The following is a 20746-nucleotide window of genomic DNA, read 5'->3' as shown; positions in this document are numbered from 1 at the left end:
GGCTCACCCACTTACTAGGGGTGTGAGCGACCACGGCAGCCTAACCCCTTTGTTTCCAACTTCTTGTTGTGAATGTTACACTTGTAAATCAATGTATAGTGCTTAGAGCACTGCTTTAAAAAAAAAAAAGTCTTTATCATAATTAAAATTAGCTATCGAGAAAAGAGGTGGAGCTTGCAGAGTTGGCCCTAAAAAACCCAGAAAACAATATGTATGAATATATATCGTATAAATAACAGATGTGTTATATATAAACATACACACATGTTATTTGTAAGATAGTGTAAAGGTTACATTGGTCAGGGAGTCAGGAGAAACGGAATCCTACGTGTGTGCATCAGGAAGCCGTCTTTTTTTTTTTTTAACGCTTATTTATTTTTGAGACAGAGAGAGACAGAGCATGAACGCGGGAGGGTCAGAGAGAGAGGGAGACACAGAATCCGAAGCAGGCTCCAGGCTCCGAGCTGTCAGCACAGAGCCCGATGCGGGGCTCGAACTCACGGAGCGCGAGATCGTGACCTGGCTGAAGTCGGACGCTTAACCGACTGCGCCACCCAGGCGCCCCAGGACGCCGTCTCTTAAAGATCCCTGTAAATCTGCTGTCATCATCTTGCGGGAAATCAAAATTAACTGTGAGCAGTTCTTTACTTCATATCGTCTCCTCTGAATGGGCGTTGTTTCTGATTTGGTCTGCCTCCAAAAAAGAATTGAGAGAAGAATCCAAGGCACCAAATTGTGCCTTTGAAGACAGGAGCACAATGCTGGTGATGGTGCGGAGACCCGAGCGATGGTAGGGCCTTGAGGTCCACCTAGTGTTTATGCCGAGACATCCGTCCTAGAGGCCAGATTTGGACCGCTGCCCTGTGCACAGTGCTCTGTTTCCCTGGCTCATCACAAGCAACAGAAACTGACCCTGGGTGATTGTCTAAATGTGTGGAGATGATGCTGGAAGCCCTGCGTGGTTGCTCGGGCTGCTGGAGAACTACCTGTGTCCCTGCAATGCAGCACCCCGTCTGTGCCCTCGGCGCCCCTCGGCCAATACTGCCAGGCCCTGGCTGCTGTCCCCCACTGCTGGATGGGCTGCCTTGCCATTGAATTTTTAGTACTTGATTTACGTCAGGGTGGTTCCGTTGGTCACGCTCAGGCCGTACGTCTGCCCCGGCTGCAAAGGAGCCTGGGAAGACAAGGATCACAACTTCTTAGAGACGTTTTCCCCATGACGGTCACAAGATAGGGAATTCCTCACGCGGAGGGGTCCCGTGGTGGGCCATAAAAAACAAAAACAAAACACAAAAGTAACCCGCCCCCCCCCAAATGGCCACAACACACAAGGTTTAAGGTGCAGAATGCAGTTAATTGCTGTCAAATTCAGAACCTGGCAAAAGTTCCCATCAAACTGTTCAAATTCCATGGCTGCCGGTGGAGGGGGGAAAATCCAATCTACAGTTAGGAACGACGAGCCTTTTCCTTAATTCTGCATTGGTGTTCATATAAGTTCATGAACAGCCATCCGTGCCCCCTTGTTGACTGTCGCTGCCATGTGTGAGGGAAAACTGCCATACACCCTGCGAATCAGGCTCTGATCAAGTTCCACTCAGATCTTAGTGGGTGGTTGTGGGAACCTGGAACGTGGGGTTCGGGGAGAGTGAATGTGGGGTCAACGTGCTTGAAATGACACTGCATGCAAATAAGACACAAATTCAAAGGCCAGACTGAAAGAGGTTTTCTTCCATCTTCACATGTTGTAAACAGACATCGAGATGTTTACATTATTTGCAAAAGAAAAAAATCCTTCGGCAGAGCTACGCGCTGAGCATTGACCCCCCCCCCCCCCCCCGTAAACCAACCCATTTACAGCACAGAAGATCAGGACACTCAAAATAAATCCGGATGGCTCCGGACGGCCTCTACGCGTCTCACAACGATTGAAATGGGACAAGAAGAGGAAAATAAAGGGAAAGTACGACTCCGTAGAAAGGTGAAACTGTTTAAGCGAGCTGACTGATACCACGCGCACCTTCCAGCCAAGCAGACCTGTTCTAGAGGGTTTCCTCGCTTGTTTTTGTTTTTCCCAACGGAAATGGGTGTCTGGATGCCTCCCACAAACCTCCCCACGATTTGTGGGATGCCCCTAGAGCGCTGCCCCTACCCTGAGCGGTCAGCCGACTCTCCGAAAGTTTCACTGGGCGGTTCATCTTAACGTCTCAGTCCCAGAAAGGCCTCCCAGCCCCTTTAAACGTGTTCCCTTTGCTGTTGCTTGCAGCTGACTCATGTCAGTGGTCACTTAGAGTCTGTTTTCCTTGTTTACCCAAGCACTGGAGAGGTGTCTTGCACATGGCAGATTGTTTTAATGTTGGCTTATAACGAGTCGTGTCAATCAGTTTGCACGTCACATATCCTGAGCACCCACCGAGCTGGAGAAGGGTTAACTTTTGGGGTGAGAAGCCTTTACGGTATTTTCAGGGGGGAAAAAAATTGTATTGGCCTTAAAAAAAAAAAAAAAAAAGCAAAACTGTGCTTTCAAAAAAAAAGGGAGTACTTTTTTCAGAGCCCCGCAGTAGAGCGAGAACGCTGGAGTAATTCAGTTTAGCTACTTAGGCCTGGGGTTCCTCAACAGACGTGATAACAGAATGTAAATATTGATATCCAGCTGTCAGCCTATTGGCCTTCTTCGCAGAGGTTAGGAGAACTTGGCCTGTCTTGCTGAGAGCTGGCTAGGGACAGCCAGGAAATTCAGAAGAGAGTATATGCATCAGGGTTTTTTTCCCTTCTAAGTTTGAGGCTTAAAACAAAACAAAACAAAACACACACGGAGGAAATATAGGGCTTCCTCCCTGGAGGGTCTTAGCCCTACTGCTACCTTCCCATCTGTCGCAGTTCCAAGGGACTGAGCAGTTGGTGCTGTCTGAGCATTTTTCTAAGAGGTTAAATTTGACTCTGAAGGGGAGTACCTGAGCCGACTCCGCTGTAAGGCACAGAGCTTGACCTTGAGAGCTGCAAGCTCACCACTGGCCTCCTTGCCTCCCCCAGGCTCCCCCTGCTTTTGCTTCGGGCCCACCGAGGTCTGCCTTTCCCTTTACGGCCCTAGTGAATTTTCCAGGATGCCAGTCCTGTCATGGTGGCCTGTATTTAAAGCTCTCCGACTGGGTCCATGCTTGGCGGGATCTGTCCATTGGGTTTATACTCTGACAATACACAAATAAACAAAATACTGGGTGAAGGTAAATGCTGTGATGGGACAAAACAGGAAAGGGGGAGAAAATGACTGTTTATAGGCTCAGGGAAAGGCGACATTTTTGCCAGGACCTGAATCAAAAGAAGCAGCCAGCCATTTGAAGATTTGAGAGAAGTCGAGTCTAGGAAGAAGGAATAGAAAATGGTGCTAAAGCAGCTATGTGGAGAACACTGGAGCCAGCCGGAGCGCAAGGGCTGGGGTCCAACGGCATTAGTGGCACGGGCACAGTGGAGCCCTGGCGTCTATGGTAAGGACTATCGATCTTGCGTCTTCAGTGAGGGTAGAATTTTAAACAAGGGAGTTATGTAACTTGGTGTTCTGTTTTAAAAAATCTCCGTGGCTGCTAGGTGGAGAATCAGTTGCGTGTGTGGAGGTGGAGGGAGCGGAAGCAGCAATCTCGGTGACCAGACTGTCCAGGAAAAAAGGTGCTTGTGGCTTAGGCTTCCGTGGTGTCGGTGCAGCCGGGACAATGGATGGATTTGGGAGGTGGTTCAAAGGTGGAGTTGACAGACCTTGCTGATGGATTAGATGTTGGAAAAGAGAGAGAAAGAGAGGGCTGCAGTCACGGACGGGTTTTCGGTTTGAGCGGCTGGGGAAATACAGGGCCGTCTACTGAGGCCAAGAAGACTAGGGAACAGCAGATCTGTGGAGGAGGACACAAAATTTCTGATGCAACCGTGGCAGCTGTGGGATGCCTGTCGGAAACCAAAGCGGGTGTGCTAAGTAAGCAATTCTATGCGCGCTCCTAGGGTTTATATTAAGAACTCCAGGTCAGGTTGGGGCTGTGGTGTGAGCTTAAAAAGTAAAATAAGAAGGTGCTGAAAGAAGACTAGGGTGACAATTTTATGATCTTGGACTCTTACGGAAGTATTAAATGAAAAGACTAACATTTCACTATATTACCTTTTTATTGAAGTATAATTGGCATGTAACGTTATATTACTTTCCTATGTACGGCATAACGATTTGATACGGTATATAGTGCAAAATGATCATGACAGTAAGTGTTGTGGACATTCAGGTTACATTCAGGACATACATGGTTACAAAATCCTTTTTCTTGTGATGAGAACTTTTAAGATCTACTCTCTTGGCGATTTTCAAATTGCAATACAGTAGTAGTAACCATAGCCGCCATGCTATACATTACAGCCCTACGGCTAAACTTACGTATTCTATAACTGGAAGTTTATATCTTTTGACCCCCTTCACCCATTTGGCCCTCCCTCTGCCCCCACCTCTGGCAACTACCAACCTATCTTTGAGCTTGGGTTTCTGTTGTTGCTATTTTTAAGTCCACATATAAGTGCGATAATATGGTGTTTGTCTTTCTCTGACTTATTTCACTTAGATAATGCCCTCAAGGTCCATCCATGTTGTTGCAAATGGCAAGATTTCATTCTTATTTATGGTTGAGTAGTGTGTGTGTGTGTGTGTGTGTGCGCGCGCATGTGTGTGTGTGCGCATCACATTTTCTTCATCCTTTTGTTTACTGATGGACAGTTAGGTTGTTTCCATGTCTTAGTTACTTTAAACAGTGCTGCACTGAATATGGGAGTGCAGATACATTTTTGAGTTAGTGTTGCCATTTTCCTTCCATAAATACTCAGAAGTGGAATTGCTGGATTATATGGTGGTTCTATTTCTAATTTTTTGAGGAAACTTCATACTGTTTTCCATAGTGGCTGTACCAACATACATTCCCACCACAAGGGCTCCCTTTTCTCCACATCCTTGCCAACACTTGTTATTTCGTGTCTTTTGGATAATAGCCATTCTGACAAGTGTCGAGGGACATCTTGTTGTGGTTTTAATTCGCATTTTCCTGATGATGCTTGATGTTGAGCATCTTTTCATGTGTTTGTTGGCCATCTGCATGTCTTCTTTGGAAAAATGTCTATTCAGAATCTCCGTCCACTTTTTAATCAGATTTTTTTTGTATTGAGTTGAATGAGTTTCTTTCGTATTTTGGATATTAACCACTTAATCAGATGTTCAGCACATTTTCTTTTTATTTTGTTGATGATTTCCTTTGCTGTGCAGAAGCTTTCTAGCATGATGTGGTCCCACTTCGTTATTTTTTCTGTAGTTGCCTTTTCTGATGCCTCTTGGTATCAGATTCAAAAAACTATCATCAAGACCAATGTCAAGGAGCTAACCACCTATTTTTCTTCTATGAGTTTAATGGTTTCAGGTCTTACGTCCAAGTCTTTAATCCATTTTGAGTTAATTTTTGTGTATGGTGGTAAGATAATGGTCCAGTTTCATTCTTTTGCATGTAGCTATTCAGTTTTCCCAACACCGGTTACTAAAGAGATTGTCTTTTTCCCACTGTATATTCGTGACTCCTTTGTTGTAAATTAATAGACCCTATATGTCTTGGTTTGTTTCTGGATTCTTGGTTCTGCACCACTGATTTATGTGTCTGTTTTTATGGCAATACTATACTGTTTTGATTACTATAGCTTTGTAATATAGTTTGAAATCAGAGAACATGATGTTCTCCAACTTTGTTCTTTTTTTCTCAAAACTGCTTTGGCTATTTGGGGTCTTGTGGTTCCATACAAATTTTAGGATTGTTTGTTCCAGTTCTGTGAAAAATGCCATTGGAATTTTGATAGGGTTGTTTTGAATTTCTAGACTGCTTTGGGTCATATGCACATTTTAACAATATTAAGTCTTCCAGTCCATGAACATGAAATCTCTATTGACTTGTGGCTTTGATTTCTTTCATTAATGTCATACAGTTTTTAGTGTGCCGGTCTTTCACCTCCTTGGTTAAATTTATGCTTAGGCATTTAATTCTTTTTGATGTGGCTGCAAATGGGATTGTTTTCTTAATTTCTCTTTCTTATTAGTCTATAAATTAATATACAGAAATGCAACTGAAATTCATATATTGATTTTGTTTGTTTGTTTGTTTTTTAATATGAAATTTATTGTCAAATTGGTCTCCATACAACACCCAATGCTCATCCTAACAGGTGCCCTCCTCAGTGCCCATCACCCAGTCTCCCTTCCCTCCCACCCCCCATCATCCCTCAGTTTATTCTCAGTTTTTAAGAGTCTCTTATGATTTGCCTCCTTCCCTCTCTGTAACTTTTTTTTCCCCCTTCCCCTCCCCCATGGTCTTCTGTTAAGTTTCTCAGGATCCACATAAGAGTGAAAACGTATATTGATTTTGTATCCTGCAACTTTACTGAATTTGTTTACTAGCTCTAATGGTTTTTTGGTGGAGTCTTTAGGGTTATCTCTATATAATATTATGTCGTCTGAAAATAGTGACAGTTTTACTTCTTACTTACCAATTTGAATGGCTTTTATTTCTTCGTGTGGCCTAATTCCTCTGATTAGGGCTTCCAATACTATGTCGAATAAAAGTGGCAAGAGTGGGCATTCTTTTCTCCTTCCTGATCTTAAAGGAAAAACTCAACTTTTCACTGTTGGATCTGATTTAAGCAGCAGGTTTGTCTTGTAGAGCCTTTATTATGTGGAGATATGTTCCCGTGATTCCCACTTTGTTGAGAGTTTTATCATAAATGGATGGTGAATTTTGTTAAGTCCTTTTTCTGCATCTATTGAGACAATTGTGTCATTTTTTAATCAATCATTTCGTTACTGTATTGCATCACATTGATTGATTCGCAAATGTTGAACCATCTTTGCTTTTCTGAAATAATCCCACTTGATCATGGTGTATGATCCTTTTAATATATTGTTGAATTTTGTAAATATTTGTGGAGCATTTTTGCATCTACATTCATCAAGGATATAATTTTCTTTTCTTGTGGTGTCCTTCTCCGGTTTTCATATCAGGGTGATGCTGGCCTCATAAAATGAGTTTGGGAGTATTCCCTCCTCTTCTGTTTTTTTTTCGAAGAGTTTGAAAAGCATTGGTATGAAATCTTCTTTGAATGTTTGATAAAATTCACCAATGAAGCCATTTGGTCCTGGACTTTTGTTTGTTGATATGTTGATAACTCATTCAATCTCCTTGCTAGTAATCGATCTGTTCAGATTTTCTATTTCTTCTTCATGATCTAGTCTTGGTCAGTTGTATGTTTCTAGGAATTTCTCCATCGGTTATCCAATTTGTTGGCATATAATTTTTCATCGTAGTGTCTTATGATCCTTTGTATGTCTGTGGTATGAGTTGTAATGTCTCCTTTTTTATTTCTGATTTTATTTGACTCCTCTTTTTTTCTTGGTGAGTCTAGCTAAAAGTTCATCAGTTTTGTTTATCTTTTTGAAGAACCAGCTCTTGGATTCATTGATCTTTTCTATTATCTTTAGTCTCTATTTCATATTTCTGCTCTGATCTTTGCTTTTTTCTTCCTGCTACTAACTTTGGGCTTTATCTGTTCTTTTTCTAGTTCCTTGAGTTACGAAGTTAGGTTGTTTATCTGAGATTTTTCATGTTTCTTGATGTGGGCATTTATCACTGTGAACTTCCCTCTTATGACTGCTTTTGCTGCATCCCCCCCCAAATTGTAGTATTTCCATTTTTGTTTCTCTCAAAGTATTTATCTTACTTTGTTTATTATTATTCTTTTTTTAATTTGCATCCAAGTTAGTTAGCATATAGTGCAACAATGGTTTCAGGAGTAGATTCCTTAATGCCCCTTACCCATTTAGCCCATCCCCCCTCCCACAACCCATCCAATAACCCTCAGTTTCTTCTCCATCTTTATGAGTCTCTTCTGTTTTGTCCCCCTCCCAGTTTTTATATTAGTTTTGCTTCCTTTCCCTTGTGTTCATCTGTTCTGTCTCTTAAAGTCCTCACATGAGTGAAGTCATATGATATTTGTCTTTCTCTGACTAATTTCACTTAGCATAATACCCTCCAGTTCCATCCACGTAGTTGCAAATGGCAAGATGTCATTCTTTTTGATTGCCGAGTAAGACTCCATCGTGTATATGTATCACAACTTCTTTATCCATTCATCCTTTGATGAACATTTGGGTTCTTTCCATACTTTCGCTATTGTCGATAGTGCTGCTATAAACATGGGGGTGCATGTGTCCCTTTGAAACAGCACACCTGAATCCCTTGGTTAAATGCCTAGTAGTGCAATTGCTGGATCGAAGGGTAGTTCTATTTTTCATTTTTTGAAGAACCCCCATACTGTTTTCTAGGGTGCCTGCATCAGTTTGCATTACCACCAGCAGTGCAAAAGAAATCCACTTTCTCCGCATCCTTGCCAACATCTGTTGTTGCCTGAGTTGTTAATGTTAGCCATTCTTACAGGTGTAAGGTGGTATCTCATTGTGGTTTCGATTTGTATTTCCCTGATGATGAGTGATGTGGAGCATTTTTTCATGTGTTGGTTGGGCATCTGGATGTCTTCTTTGGGGAATTGTCTATTCATGTCTTTTGCCCATTTCTTCACTGGATTATTTGGTTTTTTTGGGTGTTGAGTTTGACAAGTTCTTTATAGATTTTGGCTACTAACCCTTTATCTGATATGTCATTTGCAAATATCTTCTCCCATAACATCGGTTGCCTTTTGGTTTTGCTGATTGTTTCCTTCACTGTGCAGAAGCTTTTTATTTTGATGAAGTCCCAGTAGTTCATTTTTGCTTTTGTTTCCCTTGCCTCTGGAGACGTGTTGAGTAAGAAGTTGCTGCGGCCAAATCAAAGAGGTTTTTGCCTCCTTTCTCCTCGAGGATTTTGATGCCTTCCTGTCTTAGGTCTTTCATCCATTTTGAGTTTATTTTTGTGTATGGTGTAAGAAAGTGTTCCGGGTTCATTTTTCTATGTGTCACTGTCCAGTTTTCCCAGCACCACTTGCTGAAGATACTGTCTTTATTCCACTGGATATTCTTTCCTGCTTTGTCAAAGATTAGTTGGCCATATGTATGTGGGTCCATGTCTGGGTTCTGTATTCTGTTCCATTGATCTGAGTGCCTGTTCTTCTGCCAGGACCGTACTGTCTTGATGATTACAGCTTTGTAATACAGCTTGAAGTCCAGGATTGTGATGTCTCCAGCTTTGGTTTCCTTTTTTCAAGATTGCTTTGGCTATTCTGGGTCTTTTCTGGTTCCATACAAATGTTAGGATTATTTGTTCTAGCTCTGTGAAGAATGCTGGTGTTACTTTGATAGGGATTGTGTTGAATATGTATATTCAATGTATATTGCTTTGGGTAGTATTGACATTTTAACAGTATTTGTTCTTCCTTTCCCGGAGCATGGAATATTTTTCCATTTTTTTGTGTCTTCTTCAATTTCTTTCATAAGCTTTCTATAGTTTTCAGTGTAGAGATATTTCTCCTCTTTAGTTAGATTTATTCCTAGGTATTTTATGGTTTTTGGTGCAATTATAAATGGGATCGATTCCTTGATTTCTCTTCCTGTTGCTTCATTGTTGGTGTATAGGAATGCAACCGATTTCTGTGCATCAAAGTATTTTTTGATTTCTCTTTTACCTGCTGGTCGTATAGTAGCACATTGTTTAATCACCACATATTTGTGAATTTCCCAGTTTTCTTCATTTCGGGTTTCATACCATTGTGGTCAGAAAAGATGCCTGATACAATTTTATTTTATTTTATTTTTATTATTTATTTATTTATTTATTTATTTTTATTTATTTTTATTTTTGGGACAGAGAGAGACAGAGCATGAACGGGGGAGGGGCAGAGAGAGAGGGAGACACAGAATCGGAAACAGGCTCCAGGCTCTGAGCCATCAGCCCAGAGCCCGACGCGGGGCTCGAACTCACGGACCGTGAGATCGTGACCTGGCTGAAGTCGGACGCTTAACCGACTGCGCCACCCAGGCGCCCCTACAATTTTAATCTTCTTAAATTTATTGAGACTTGTATTGTGGCCCAACATATGCTCTGTCCTGTAGAATAGCCCCTGTGCACTTGAGAAGAATGTGTATTCTGTTGCTTTTGAATGGAATGCTTTGTATATATCTGTTAAGTCTATCTTGTCTAACACGTCATTTAAGGCTGATGTTTCCTTATTAATTTTCGGTCTGGATGATCCATGCGTTGACCAGTGGGGTGTACCCTGCTTTAAAGTCTACTATTATTGTATAGCTGTTTATTTCTCCCTTTAGATCTGTTAGCATTTTGTTTTATATTTAGCTCCTTCTTGGTTGGGTGCATAAATATTCACAAATGTTATATCTTCTTATTGGATTGACTCTTTTATTATTATGTAATGCCCTCCTTTGTCTTTTATTATAGTCTTTGTTTTAAAAATCTATTTTGTGGGGCGCCTGGGTGGCGCAGTCGGTTAAGCGTCCGACTTCAGCTCAGGTCACGATCTCGTGGTCCGTGAGTTCAAGCCCCGCGTCGGGCTCTGGGCTGATGGCTCAGAGCCTGGAGCCTGTTTCCGATTCTGTGCCTCCCTCTCTCTCTGCCCCTCCCCCGTTCATGCTCTGTCTCTCTCTGTCCCAAAAATAAATAAACGTTAAAAAAAAAATTTTTTTTTTAAAAAAATCTATTTTGTTTGATGTAAATATAGATACCCCAGCTTTCTTTTGGTTTCCATTTGCAGTAGAGTCTCTTGTAGGCAGCATATGGATGAATCTTCTTTTTTATTCATTCATTATTTATTCATTCATTATTTATTCTGATTAGAGAATTTAGCTCATTTACATTTAAAATAATTATTGATAGGTATGTACTTATTGCCATTTTGTTAAATTGTTTTTGGATTGTTTTGTAATTCTTCTCTGTCCTTTTCTCCTTCTCTTGCTCTCTTCCTTTGTGGTTTGATGACTTCCTTTAGTGGTATATCTATATTCCTTTATCTTTTGTCTATCTACTTGTTGCTTTGTGGTTACCATGAGTCTTCCATATAACAACTTATAATAGTCTATTTAAGTTGCTAACAGCTTACATTTGAACACATCCTAAAACTCTACACTTTGCTGTTTCCCTGCCATGTTTTATGCTTTTGATGTCACATTTTGCATTTTTTTTATCTTGGATATCCCTTAATGAATTATTGTATTTATAGTTATTTTTACTACTTTTCTCTTTAACCTTCATACTAGCTTTATAAATGATTAATTTACCACCTTTACAACATTAGCTTTTATTCTGAATTCTACTATATATTTGCCTTTATCAGTGAGGTTTATATTTTCATATGTTTTTCTGTTACTAATTAGTGCCATTTCTTTTCAGCTTAAAAAAGTTCCTTTAATACTTATTGTAAGCCTCGTCTAATGGTGATGAACTCTATTAGCTTTCACTTGTCTGGAGAACTCTTTATCTGTTCTTCAGTTCTGAATGACAACTTTTCCAGGTAGGCTATTCTTAGTTGGAAGTTGTTTTTGTTTCAGCACTTTGAATATATAGTGCTACTCCCTTCTGGCCTGCAAAGTTTCTGCTGAAAAATCCACTGATAATCTTTTGGGGGTTCCCTTGTACATTCTTTTTCTTTTCTTGCGTTTCAGCTTCTCTCCTTGTCTCTTTAACTTCTGACACTTTAATTATAATGCGTCTTGGTGTTCGTCTCTTTGAGTTCATCTTATTTGGCACTCTCCAGGCTTTCTGGATCTGGACATCTGTTTCCTTCCCCATCTTAGTGAGGTTTTAAACCGTTATTTCTTCAAATTAATTTTTTTGCCACCCCCTTTCCCTTTTAGGACCCCTGTGATGAACATGTTGTTCTGTTTGATGTCCCATAAGTCCCTTAAGCCGTTCACTTTTTTTCATTCTTCTGCCTTTTTGCTGCTCTCATTGGGTGATTTCCACTGTCCTGTCTTTGATCTGTTCCTTTCTTCTGCTTCATCTAGTCTGATACTGAACTCCTCCAGTGTGTGTGTGTGTGTGTGTGTGTGTGTGTGTGTGTGTGTGTATATGTGTGTGTGTATGTGTGTGCAGTTATATTCTTCAGCTCTGTCATTCCTCTTTGATACTTATATTATCTACCCCTTTGTTGACATTCTCACTTTATCCACTCTTCTGAATTTGATGAACATTTTTATGACCTTATTTTGAATGCTTTACCAGGTAAGTCACTTATCTTTATTTCATTAAGGACTTTTTTCTGAAGTTTTATCTTGTTCTTTCATCTGGAGCATATTCCTTTGTCTCTTCATTTTCCTCAACTCTGAAGTATTGGTTTCTATACATTAGATAAAATAGCCACCTCTCCCAGTCTTGAAAGAATTGCCTCATACGGGAGATGAACCTTTAATTCAGCCTTGCTATGGCTCTCGGTTGTGTCTCAGAACTACATGAACAGCCAGTTTTATTTTTAGTTGCTCCCAGTAAGTAGTTGAGGGTGTGCCAGGAACTGTTCGTGTCACAAAGGCAATGATTTCAGTCAGCACCTAGATTCAAGCTTATTAGAAGCCAGACCCTCTGACAGCTGCTCTTAAAATATGCAAATATATACAGTACTGTGGGAACTCAAGCATAAGTCCTGCTGACCACCAGAGTCAGGTGATCCAGAGGTGTCGTGAGGGCAGTAGTCACAAAAACCGGGGTGCTAGATGAGTGTACGAGCTCCTTCCTGGGCTGTATTGGTCACCTGGAGTGAAGCAGAGGGAGAACACAAAGGTGGAATTCACCTGGGAGTGTTGGCCAGTTAAGAACTCTTTCTGCATGGGTTACAGTTCTTTGGGACCCACAGGTGTTGGCCCCACTGGCCACCAGAGCCAGGTGGTCTAGAAATGTCTCCTGGCAGCAGCCACACACACACACAAAGTGGCACCGGAGGAGGGTACAGGTTTCTTTCCAGAAGATACCAGAGAGCTGAACTGGGGCAGGGACAGATATGGCACCTGCCGGCTAGAGGGAGGCAAGAGAATGCAAAAATGGTGCCTGCCAGCCTCTGTCCAGGCCCCCAGATGCATGTCAGTGTAGATCCCTGCCCCCCCCCGCCCAGGCCAGTGCTTTAAGATAAGCAAATAACGCTCTTTCACATAAAGCCTGGGTGCCTCTCAGTTGGCCACCTCTATGCTGGGCCCTGGGGCAGGTGGGTCTGAGTGCACAAGCCCTTATTTAAGAGCTGTTTCTCAGTTCATTATAGCCTCGTGGGTTTTGTGGGCATGAGCCCCACTGGTTGTCAGAACTACATAGTGTGGGGACTCATCTCTCAGGTGCAGGTCTTAAAAGTTGGGGGTCCTGATGTGGGGTTCAAACTCCTCACTCCTCAGGGAGAAGCTCTGGGTTTTGAGTCCCTTCCTGATTGTGGGTGGCCGTGCCAGGGCTGGGGTTTGTCATCGCAAGCTTGTATCTCAGCCTCTCCTACCCATTTCAATATGGGATTTTTTTCTCATTTGCCTGCTGGGTAGGATTCCCCAGCTAGTTTTTAGAGGGGTTTTTTTGTGTGTTTTTGAAGGATTCTGTTCCCTATGTCGCTGTAGGTTTGATGTGCCCATAGCAGGAGGCAGTCGCGGGGTCTTCTTACGTCACCATCTTGAACCGGAACCAAAAAAATTTCTCCTTCGTTTTATATGGGGGGTTAGCTGGAGGAAGGAACCAAAGACATCCTTTAAGGTTCAAGCCTGAGAAACTAAGAAAATAACAGTGCCAATCAGAGAACTAACCAAAAAATCAAGGGGTGGGAAAGCATGTTGACTCGGGAAAGGGATGAGTTTGGTTTCGGACAGGTTGAGTTTCAGGTGACAGCATTTCTCCGAATGACCTATGGCTCTCAAACAGGGGGAGATGTGAATCTGAAGCCTAGAGGTGTCAGAGCCAAGGGCATAGATTTGCGACTCTCCATACAATAGTTATCAGAGCCCATGAAACTGCTAAGGGGGACCGCAAAGCAGAGCTAGGTAAGAACAAGGCTGATTCCTTTTTTTCTTTTTAAAATTTTTTTAATGTTTATTCATTTTTGAAAGAGACAGAGTACAAGTGGAGAAGGGGCAGAGAGAGAGGGAGACACAGAATCCGAAGCAGGCTCCAGCTCTCAGATGTCAGCACAGAGCCCGACGCGGGGTGCAAACTCAAAACCTGTGAGATCGCGATCTGGGCCGAAGTAGGGCGCCCAACCAACTGAGCCACCCAGGAGCCCCAGAACGAGGCTGATTCTTGAGTATTGTTCACATTTCCAGGTCTGGAGGAAGAAACTAAATTACAAAATAAGAGGGAAATAGTCATTAAAAAAATAGGAGAGACAGGCCAGGGACACTCATGAGATGACAGTTTCAGTGTGAGAGTAAACAACGAAGACAAATGCTGAGCTCAGAAGGCCATAAAAACGAACTCTGGGAGAAGTTGACACGTAGCTAAAATAAGCAGAATGCTGAGGTCAAAAAGGAGTTTTAGAGGTCACGTAGTTCAAGCCCTCATTTTATAGATGAGGCCATGGGTCTCAAAGAAGTTAATTATATTACCCAAGATCACACAGATGCTGTGGTGCACCAATGGAATTTTCTCTCTGCCTGCTGGTTGAGTGTTCTTTCAGCTGCTCCAAATCTTGCCATCCTGCCGGTTTTCTGACTGTGTCATATATCGTAATCTATAATCCAGCATATTTAAGCTTGTAAGGGGGGGGGCATTAAAACAAACAAACAAAAAACTGGTGAGAAAGAGTATGCAACTTATTGGTGTCCCTAAAAAATGGTTCATAATATTCTTATGTCATGTGCAAGATGATGCTGTGAGTGCTCATTGGAGAAGTTCAGCAATAAGATAAACGTTATAAATGTAAAATACATTTTATTTTGTAAATACTAGTTTATTCTTTTCATTATAAATCGACAGTTTGGGGTGGTCTTTTTTTGTTTTCATTGTTTGTTTTGGTTTTTTTGTTTTTGTTTTTGTTTTCTGGGTTTTGTTTTTGTTTTTGTTTAGAGAGGGCACAAGCAAGGGAGAGGGGCAGAGAGAAGGAATCTCAAGCAGGCTCCACTCTCAGTGTGGATGCCGACACAGGGCCCTGTCCCACGACCCTGGGACCATGACCCGAGGCGCCCGCATTTATTTTAATAAAACAAAGAAAATATAGAAAACTACATATAAGGGAATAAATGTCACTGATCATTTCCCCCACACATTGACAGTTACTGTCAAGATTTTGGTAATTTTTCTCATGTTATGTCTATTGGTTTGTACAGCTGAGGTCATGCACAAGAGACGGTCTGCTTTCTGTTTTCTCTGTTAATTTTATATTACAAACATTTGTTATGGCGCACACTTTTAAATGCCTGCCTTATATCTGCTCTTCTCTTCTTGGTTACTAACAGAACTGTGAGTTTGCTTAGGGACCAATGTTCCTAGCTAAAATATTCACCTTCCTCGAGCTGTTTGCAGCGGGGGGTGGTGATGTGACTGTTTTAGGCAGTGACATTCTCCATAAAGAGAGGTTGCTGGTGGTGATAGAGCTTCTAAGAAAGCTTTTCAAGGGAACAGACTCAGCTGGCATGTTACTTTTGGCCTTTTATCCTTTCCCTCCTCTTCCTGTCTGGTATACTTGCATGATATGTTGAGGGTGACAGGTGCAGCAGCTGCCTTTGACCATGAGGATGAAAGCCACACATAATGGATGGTGGAGCTGAAGGATGGAAAGGGCCTGGATCCTTGATTATATCATTAAGCACCACATCAGCCTTGGACTGCATCTCTCTAGACTTCTTAATGTATAAAGTAAATGCTGTAAGCCACGGTTATGTCAGACGCTGTGTTACTGCCAGATTAAAACAATACCGATTAATATATTAGGTGAATACATTTTAAAGCCTCCCCCTTTGTATCATAAAATGCTCTTGTGCACTTGATCTTAACCTTGTGCCTCATCTTCTTTCAAAACACATTCCGGGGGGAGTTCATAATAAATGACACAAATAATACAGAATTGTTCCAGCCGTGGTAACAGGATAAGCTCAAAGTAAGGTGAGAGAAAGATAGTTATTCTATAAAACCTAAGTGAAGGAGAGCTACTGATGTTAAATCTAGAATTTACCTCTGAGTTTCTGGTACCAAACTCTTATTGTCTAATGACTGAAAGCATCCCAGTTTATCAATTTCTTCCTAGCAGAGTCCTAAAAAAAGGTATCAAGTTAATCTAACAAAAGGATTTCAAAACCTGTGACTGTCTTTAAAACCCATTTTGCAAAGATGCAACAATTTTATCATGTATTATCTAACACCAAATCCCGGAAAAGGGCAAAATTCAAAATATTAAACTATAATCCAGTCTGGCCTCTTTCCAAAAGAGTATCATCTCAAATTGTCTGCCGCTGTCTTCCGTGGTTTTTTGTTTGTTTATTTGTTTGTTTTGAGGTGTTTCTGTTTTGCCAAAACAGTTGAGAGGAACTATCTAAAAGGGAAGAGTTTGAAAGACATGAAGTCCCTCCTTTGCTTTTCACGGTCTGTGTTTTCTCCTAGATAAAGCCAGATCAAGAAGGGAGGTCTCAGATTGGAACACGTTGTCTTAAGCTTCCATAATTGCCTTCACCATGCGTGGCTTTATTCATTTGGAATATACTGAAGGACATTCTAATAATCGCATACCGAATCAATGAATACATTTATTGCCCAGAAGTGATGAGGACATCAGCCGTCCCAGCCGTGGCAATTCTCCCTGTGAAAAATCAGGCAAAACCTTTTTTATTAATACCCAAGTGTCAGGAAAAGCTTTTCATGTACTTGTTCATTTGTTTGTTTTCCTGAAGAAATGGTGTGCTTTCTTCTTGTGGACAACCTAGATACGTAGCCAGTCCGATTTCTTTTTTCTTCGGTGTCCAGGAAATTTAGAAGCAAATTTGCATCCCAGCCCTATTTTGATGTCCATCACCTCTGTGTACTATTTACTTAACCTCCAATTTTATACATGATTTAAATAAATTACATGATTTAAATTATATATTACATATAAAAGATATAAAGATATATCATTACATATAATATATAAACATATGGGAATATGTATATATAGAGAGATAGATTTTATCTCCCCCATCTATATTTTCCCTGGATATAATTTGTTTTATGTTGTTTTGTTTCTCCCCCATCTATATTTTCCCTGGATATGATTTGTTTTATTTTGTTTTGTTTGTCTTGCTCGTTTGAAGATGATGCAAGGTAGAGTTAAAAGTGTAGGTGGGGAGGGGCGCCTGGGTGGCTCAGTGGGTTAGGCGTCCGACTTCAGCTCAGGTCACGATCTCGCGGTCCGTGAGTTCGAGCCCCGCGTCGGGCTCTGTGCTGATGGCTCAGAGCCTGGAGCCTGCTTCCGATTCTGTGTCTTTCTCTCTCTCTGCCCCTCCTCCGTTCATGCTGTCTCTCTCTGTCCCAAAAATAAATAAACGTTAAAAAAAAATTTTTTTTTAAATTAAAAAAAAAAAGTGTAGGTGGGGAATTGTTGGAGAATGTTCAAGAAGGTTGACCCTTCAAAACAATGTTTTTTAACTGAGGTATAGTTGACATAGTTACTCATTTCAGGAGTACAAAGCGATCTGACAAGTTTATTGTCACATGGGCTCACAAGGGTAGCCATCACCTTCATGCTGAGAGTGCAGAGCCTTCTTGGGATTCTCTTCCTTGCTCTCTGCCCCTCCCCTGTTCATGCACTCTCTCTCTCTCTCTCCCTCTCTCTCTCTCAAAATAAATAAACTTAAAAAAAAAGAAATAATTAAATATCAACACTCAAGTCTGTGGTTTTCTGGTTGTCTGGTAACAAAGGGTTAGAACTAGAGAACCAAGGTGCAGTTGGTTAGCATTTACTTCTCACATATCGATAATGGAGCTTTGGGCCAGGTTGAAGTAGCTGTCACTTTGTGACCAGTGCCATTTGCAAATACCAGATAACTGAACAATGATGATTAGTGCTATAAATAGTTAACTGTGCCTGGTGCAATTCCAAATAGCCTTCGTGTGTCATCTCATCTTCTTCTCACAGCAGCCCCCTGAGGAGGTCAGTATTATTATTATTGTGACTGTTACCAATGAGAAATCGGGGAGCAGGGAGTCCCTGTGGTTCCCTGGAAGGATATCCATGGGTTATTTAGAGACCAGCTAGGTAAATGGCAAGAAAAGTTTTGAAAGTTTGTATGCTTTTAACCTCTCCCTATTTCCTCCACCCCCAGACCCTGGGAACCACTTTTCTACTTTCTGTTTCTGTGAATTTGGCTTTTTCACTGAAGTCCACATGTAAGTGATACGATGCAGTATTTGTCTTGACTTGATTTATTTCACTTAGCATAATGCCCTCAAGGTTCATCCATGTTGTCACAAATGGCAAGATTTTTTTTCTTTCTCATGGTTGGATAATATTCCTCTGTGTGTGTGTGTGTGTGTGTGTGTGTGTGTGTGTGTGTGTGTATCTCACATGTTTATTCATCTGTTGATAGACACCTAGGTTTTTCCGTATCTCGGCTATTGTGAATAATGCTGCAATAAACATGGGAGTGGAGATATTTCTTTGAGAAAGTGATTTTATCTCCTTTGGATATATACGCAGAAGTGGGATTGCTGGATCATAGGGTAGTTCTATTTTTAATATTTTGAGGAACCTCCATATTGTTTTCCATAGTGGCTGCCCCAGGTTGGGAAGCATCTTTGACTCTGCTCAGATGCTCATTGGTACTGGGTGAAAACCCTAAATTCTGCACCCTCGGCACAGGAGAGATCACCTTGGTCTGGGAGAACTTTGGGGACAAGAGGTAACAGTCATCCCCTGCTACTATGACAGCTTCTCTTCTAATTGCCTGTTCAGTTTTGGCTGTAAGCAGGGCTGTGGACTGACCAACGCTGCTGATTTAATCCCAAAACCCACCCTTAAAATCGGTGCAAACCAGAGAAGTCGCACGGCCTCTGATCTCATCAACCTTCAGCTCCTTGGTATGTGACGCCTGAACCACGTCTACACAGAAAGTTCCCAGGTTCTCCAGAGTAACCTTTAATTCAGAGTCTTTGGGAAAATCCTGTCGTCTGTGATCTGTGAGGTGCTGCCATTTTGTGAAATTTCTGCGTGTACACAGTTGCCTCTTTCGCTGCTGTGCATGGCCTGACAGCTCCTGAGAACATTGTCCAGAGTCACCCAGCTAGACAAGCCATGCAGAAAACCTACAAAGTGTGGGCACAGATTCAAGAAATAAGAGCGGGGCCTCGTAGACTCGAGCCAGGAGCTGTAACTTCAAACAGAATTATCTTAATTAGCCAGTGTGGAAAAACAGCGAAAATGTTTGCATTTCACATGCAGCAAGGCTCTTGCCAGCAGCGTGTGCTCTCAGTTCCTAGCCCATCTTTCAGGGGCAAGGAGGCTCCCTGGACCTTGCAAACCTGTAGCTAGTAGGTTCTAGCTGTAGCTCCCCCGCCTTGTGCTTCCCCCTCCTTAGCTCCCCGAGGTGTCATTCAGTGAATCTCCCTTTTCGTTGTTGCAAGACAGGTGAGTCCCCTCCCTTTCCCAATAAGGAAATAAATATCCATGGGCAAAGGACCTGGTTGGACGGGGAATAATGCCATTTATCCCATTCTTTCGTGGCCAAGTTGTGTATTTTAAAATAAATATTTGTGGTTGTCAATGTGCTGACGAATGGGCAGCTGGTAAGTGGAGAGAGTAGTGGGCATGGTTATTTTCCAGGGTCTGGACGTTCTCTTGCCACTACTCTCAAAGCTGTATCATAGGACAGAACTTGAAACATTTCCTGGGCTTTCACTGAAATGCATTCGTTAGGCATGGCTGTCTTAAGGAAGCTTCAGAGAACACGTTGAGGTCCAAGCCTCACAGGGAAACAGGGGAAGAAGAAGGGGGCGACCCAGGGCGAACACTGCTGGGGGGGCTGGTAAGCTGGCCATTGGGAGGCACACCGGTCCTCCATCAAGGATGCTGCGACCGATTGGGCAGGGGGAGGCAGGGTTAGAGACGGAACTCGTACGCTTCCCCTGAGGGCTTGGCTGCCCCTTTGGGAACACCCAGGGGCCTGTCATGGTAGGTGACCAGGGGCCAGGGAAAGAAATGCTGACATCATGAAAGCTCCATTTTGAACACTTGAAGTAGGCCTTTGTCCCAGTTGAACAGCCAGAAAAGGTGACACGGCCAGCATCTCAGAAACGCTTCCACATTGGGAGTGTCCCATGCACAGAAAGGGACATGCCACCAGCTCAACGGATACCCCATCCTACTCCTTGTACGTGTACTGCGGGGGGCTGAGAGGGTTGCTGAGGCACTTACCAGCATGGCATCCCAGTCTGCTATCTCCTCTCTGCCCCCAAAGACCAGCTCTGGAGGATAGCGGGATATGGGGATGGGTACGGGGTGAGACGTTATCTCGGGTTGTAGGGGGATGTCAGAGGTCGGGTATTCCGAGAGCAGACACCGAGCCTGAATTGGGAGTGCAAGATATTTACTAGGGCTTAACATCCGTGGAGGGCAAGGAAAGGAAAAAGAATTGGGCAGAAGGAGAAGTCCAATGCATGCACGCTGAAAAATCCCCCACCATGCGGGAGAGCTCCGGACATGGACTTGCCCGTCACGGTGGTCCTGTGTCGGAACGCTACCCCTTGCCGGGACCAGATTCCTTACCACTTCCTGAGACATTAACATCACCCTGAAGCAAGGCTACTCTGAGGTCACCTGTGGCATCTTGTCTGGT

The sequence above is a fragment of the Lynx rufus genome, unplaced genomic scaffold, assembly GCF_022079265.1.
Source record: "Lynx rufus isolate CCGP_SWC_20201006 ecotype Redwood Valley unplaced genomic scaffold, mLynRuf1.p SCAF_7, whole genome shotgun sequence".
Classification (NCBI taxonomy): Eukaryota; Metazoa; Chordata; class Mammalia; order Carnivora; family Felidae; genus Lynx; species Lynx rufus.
Note: the sequence above shows the minus strand (reverse complement) of the source record.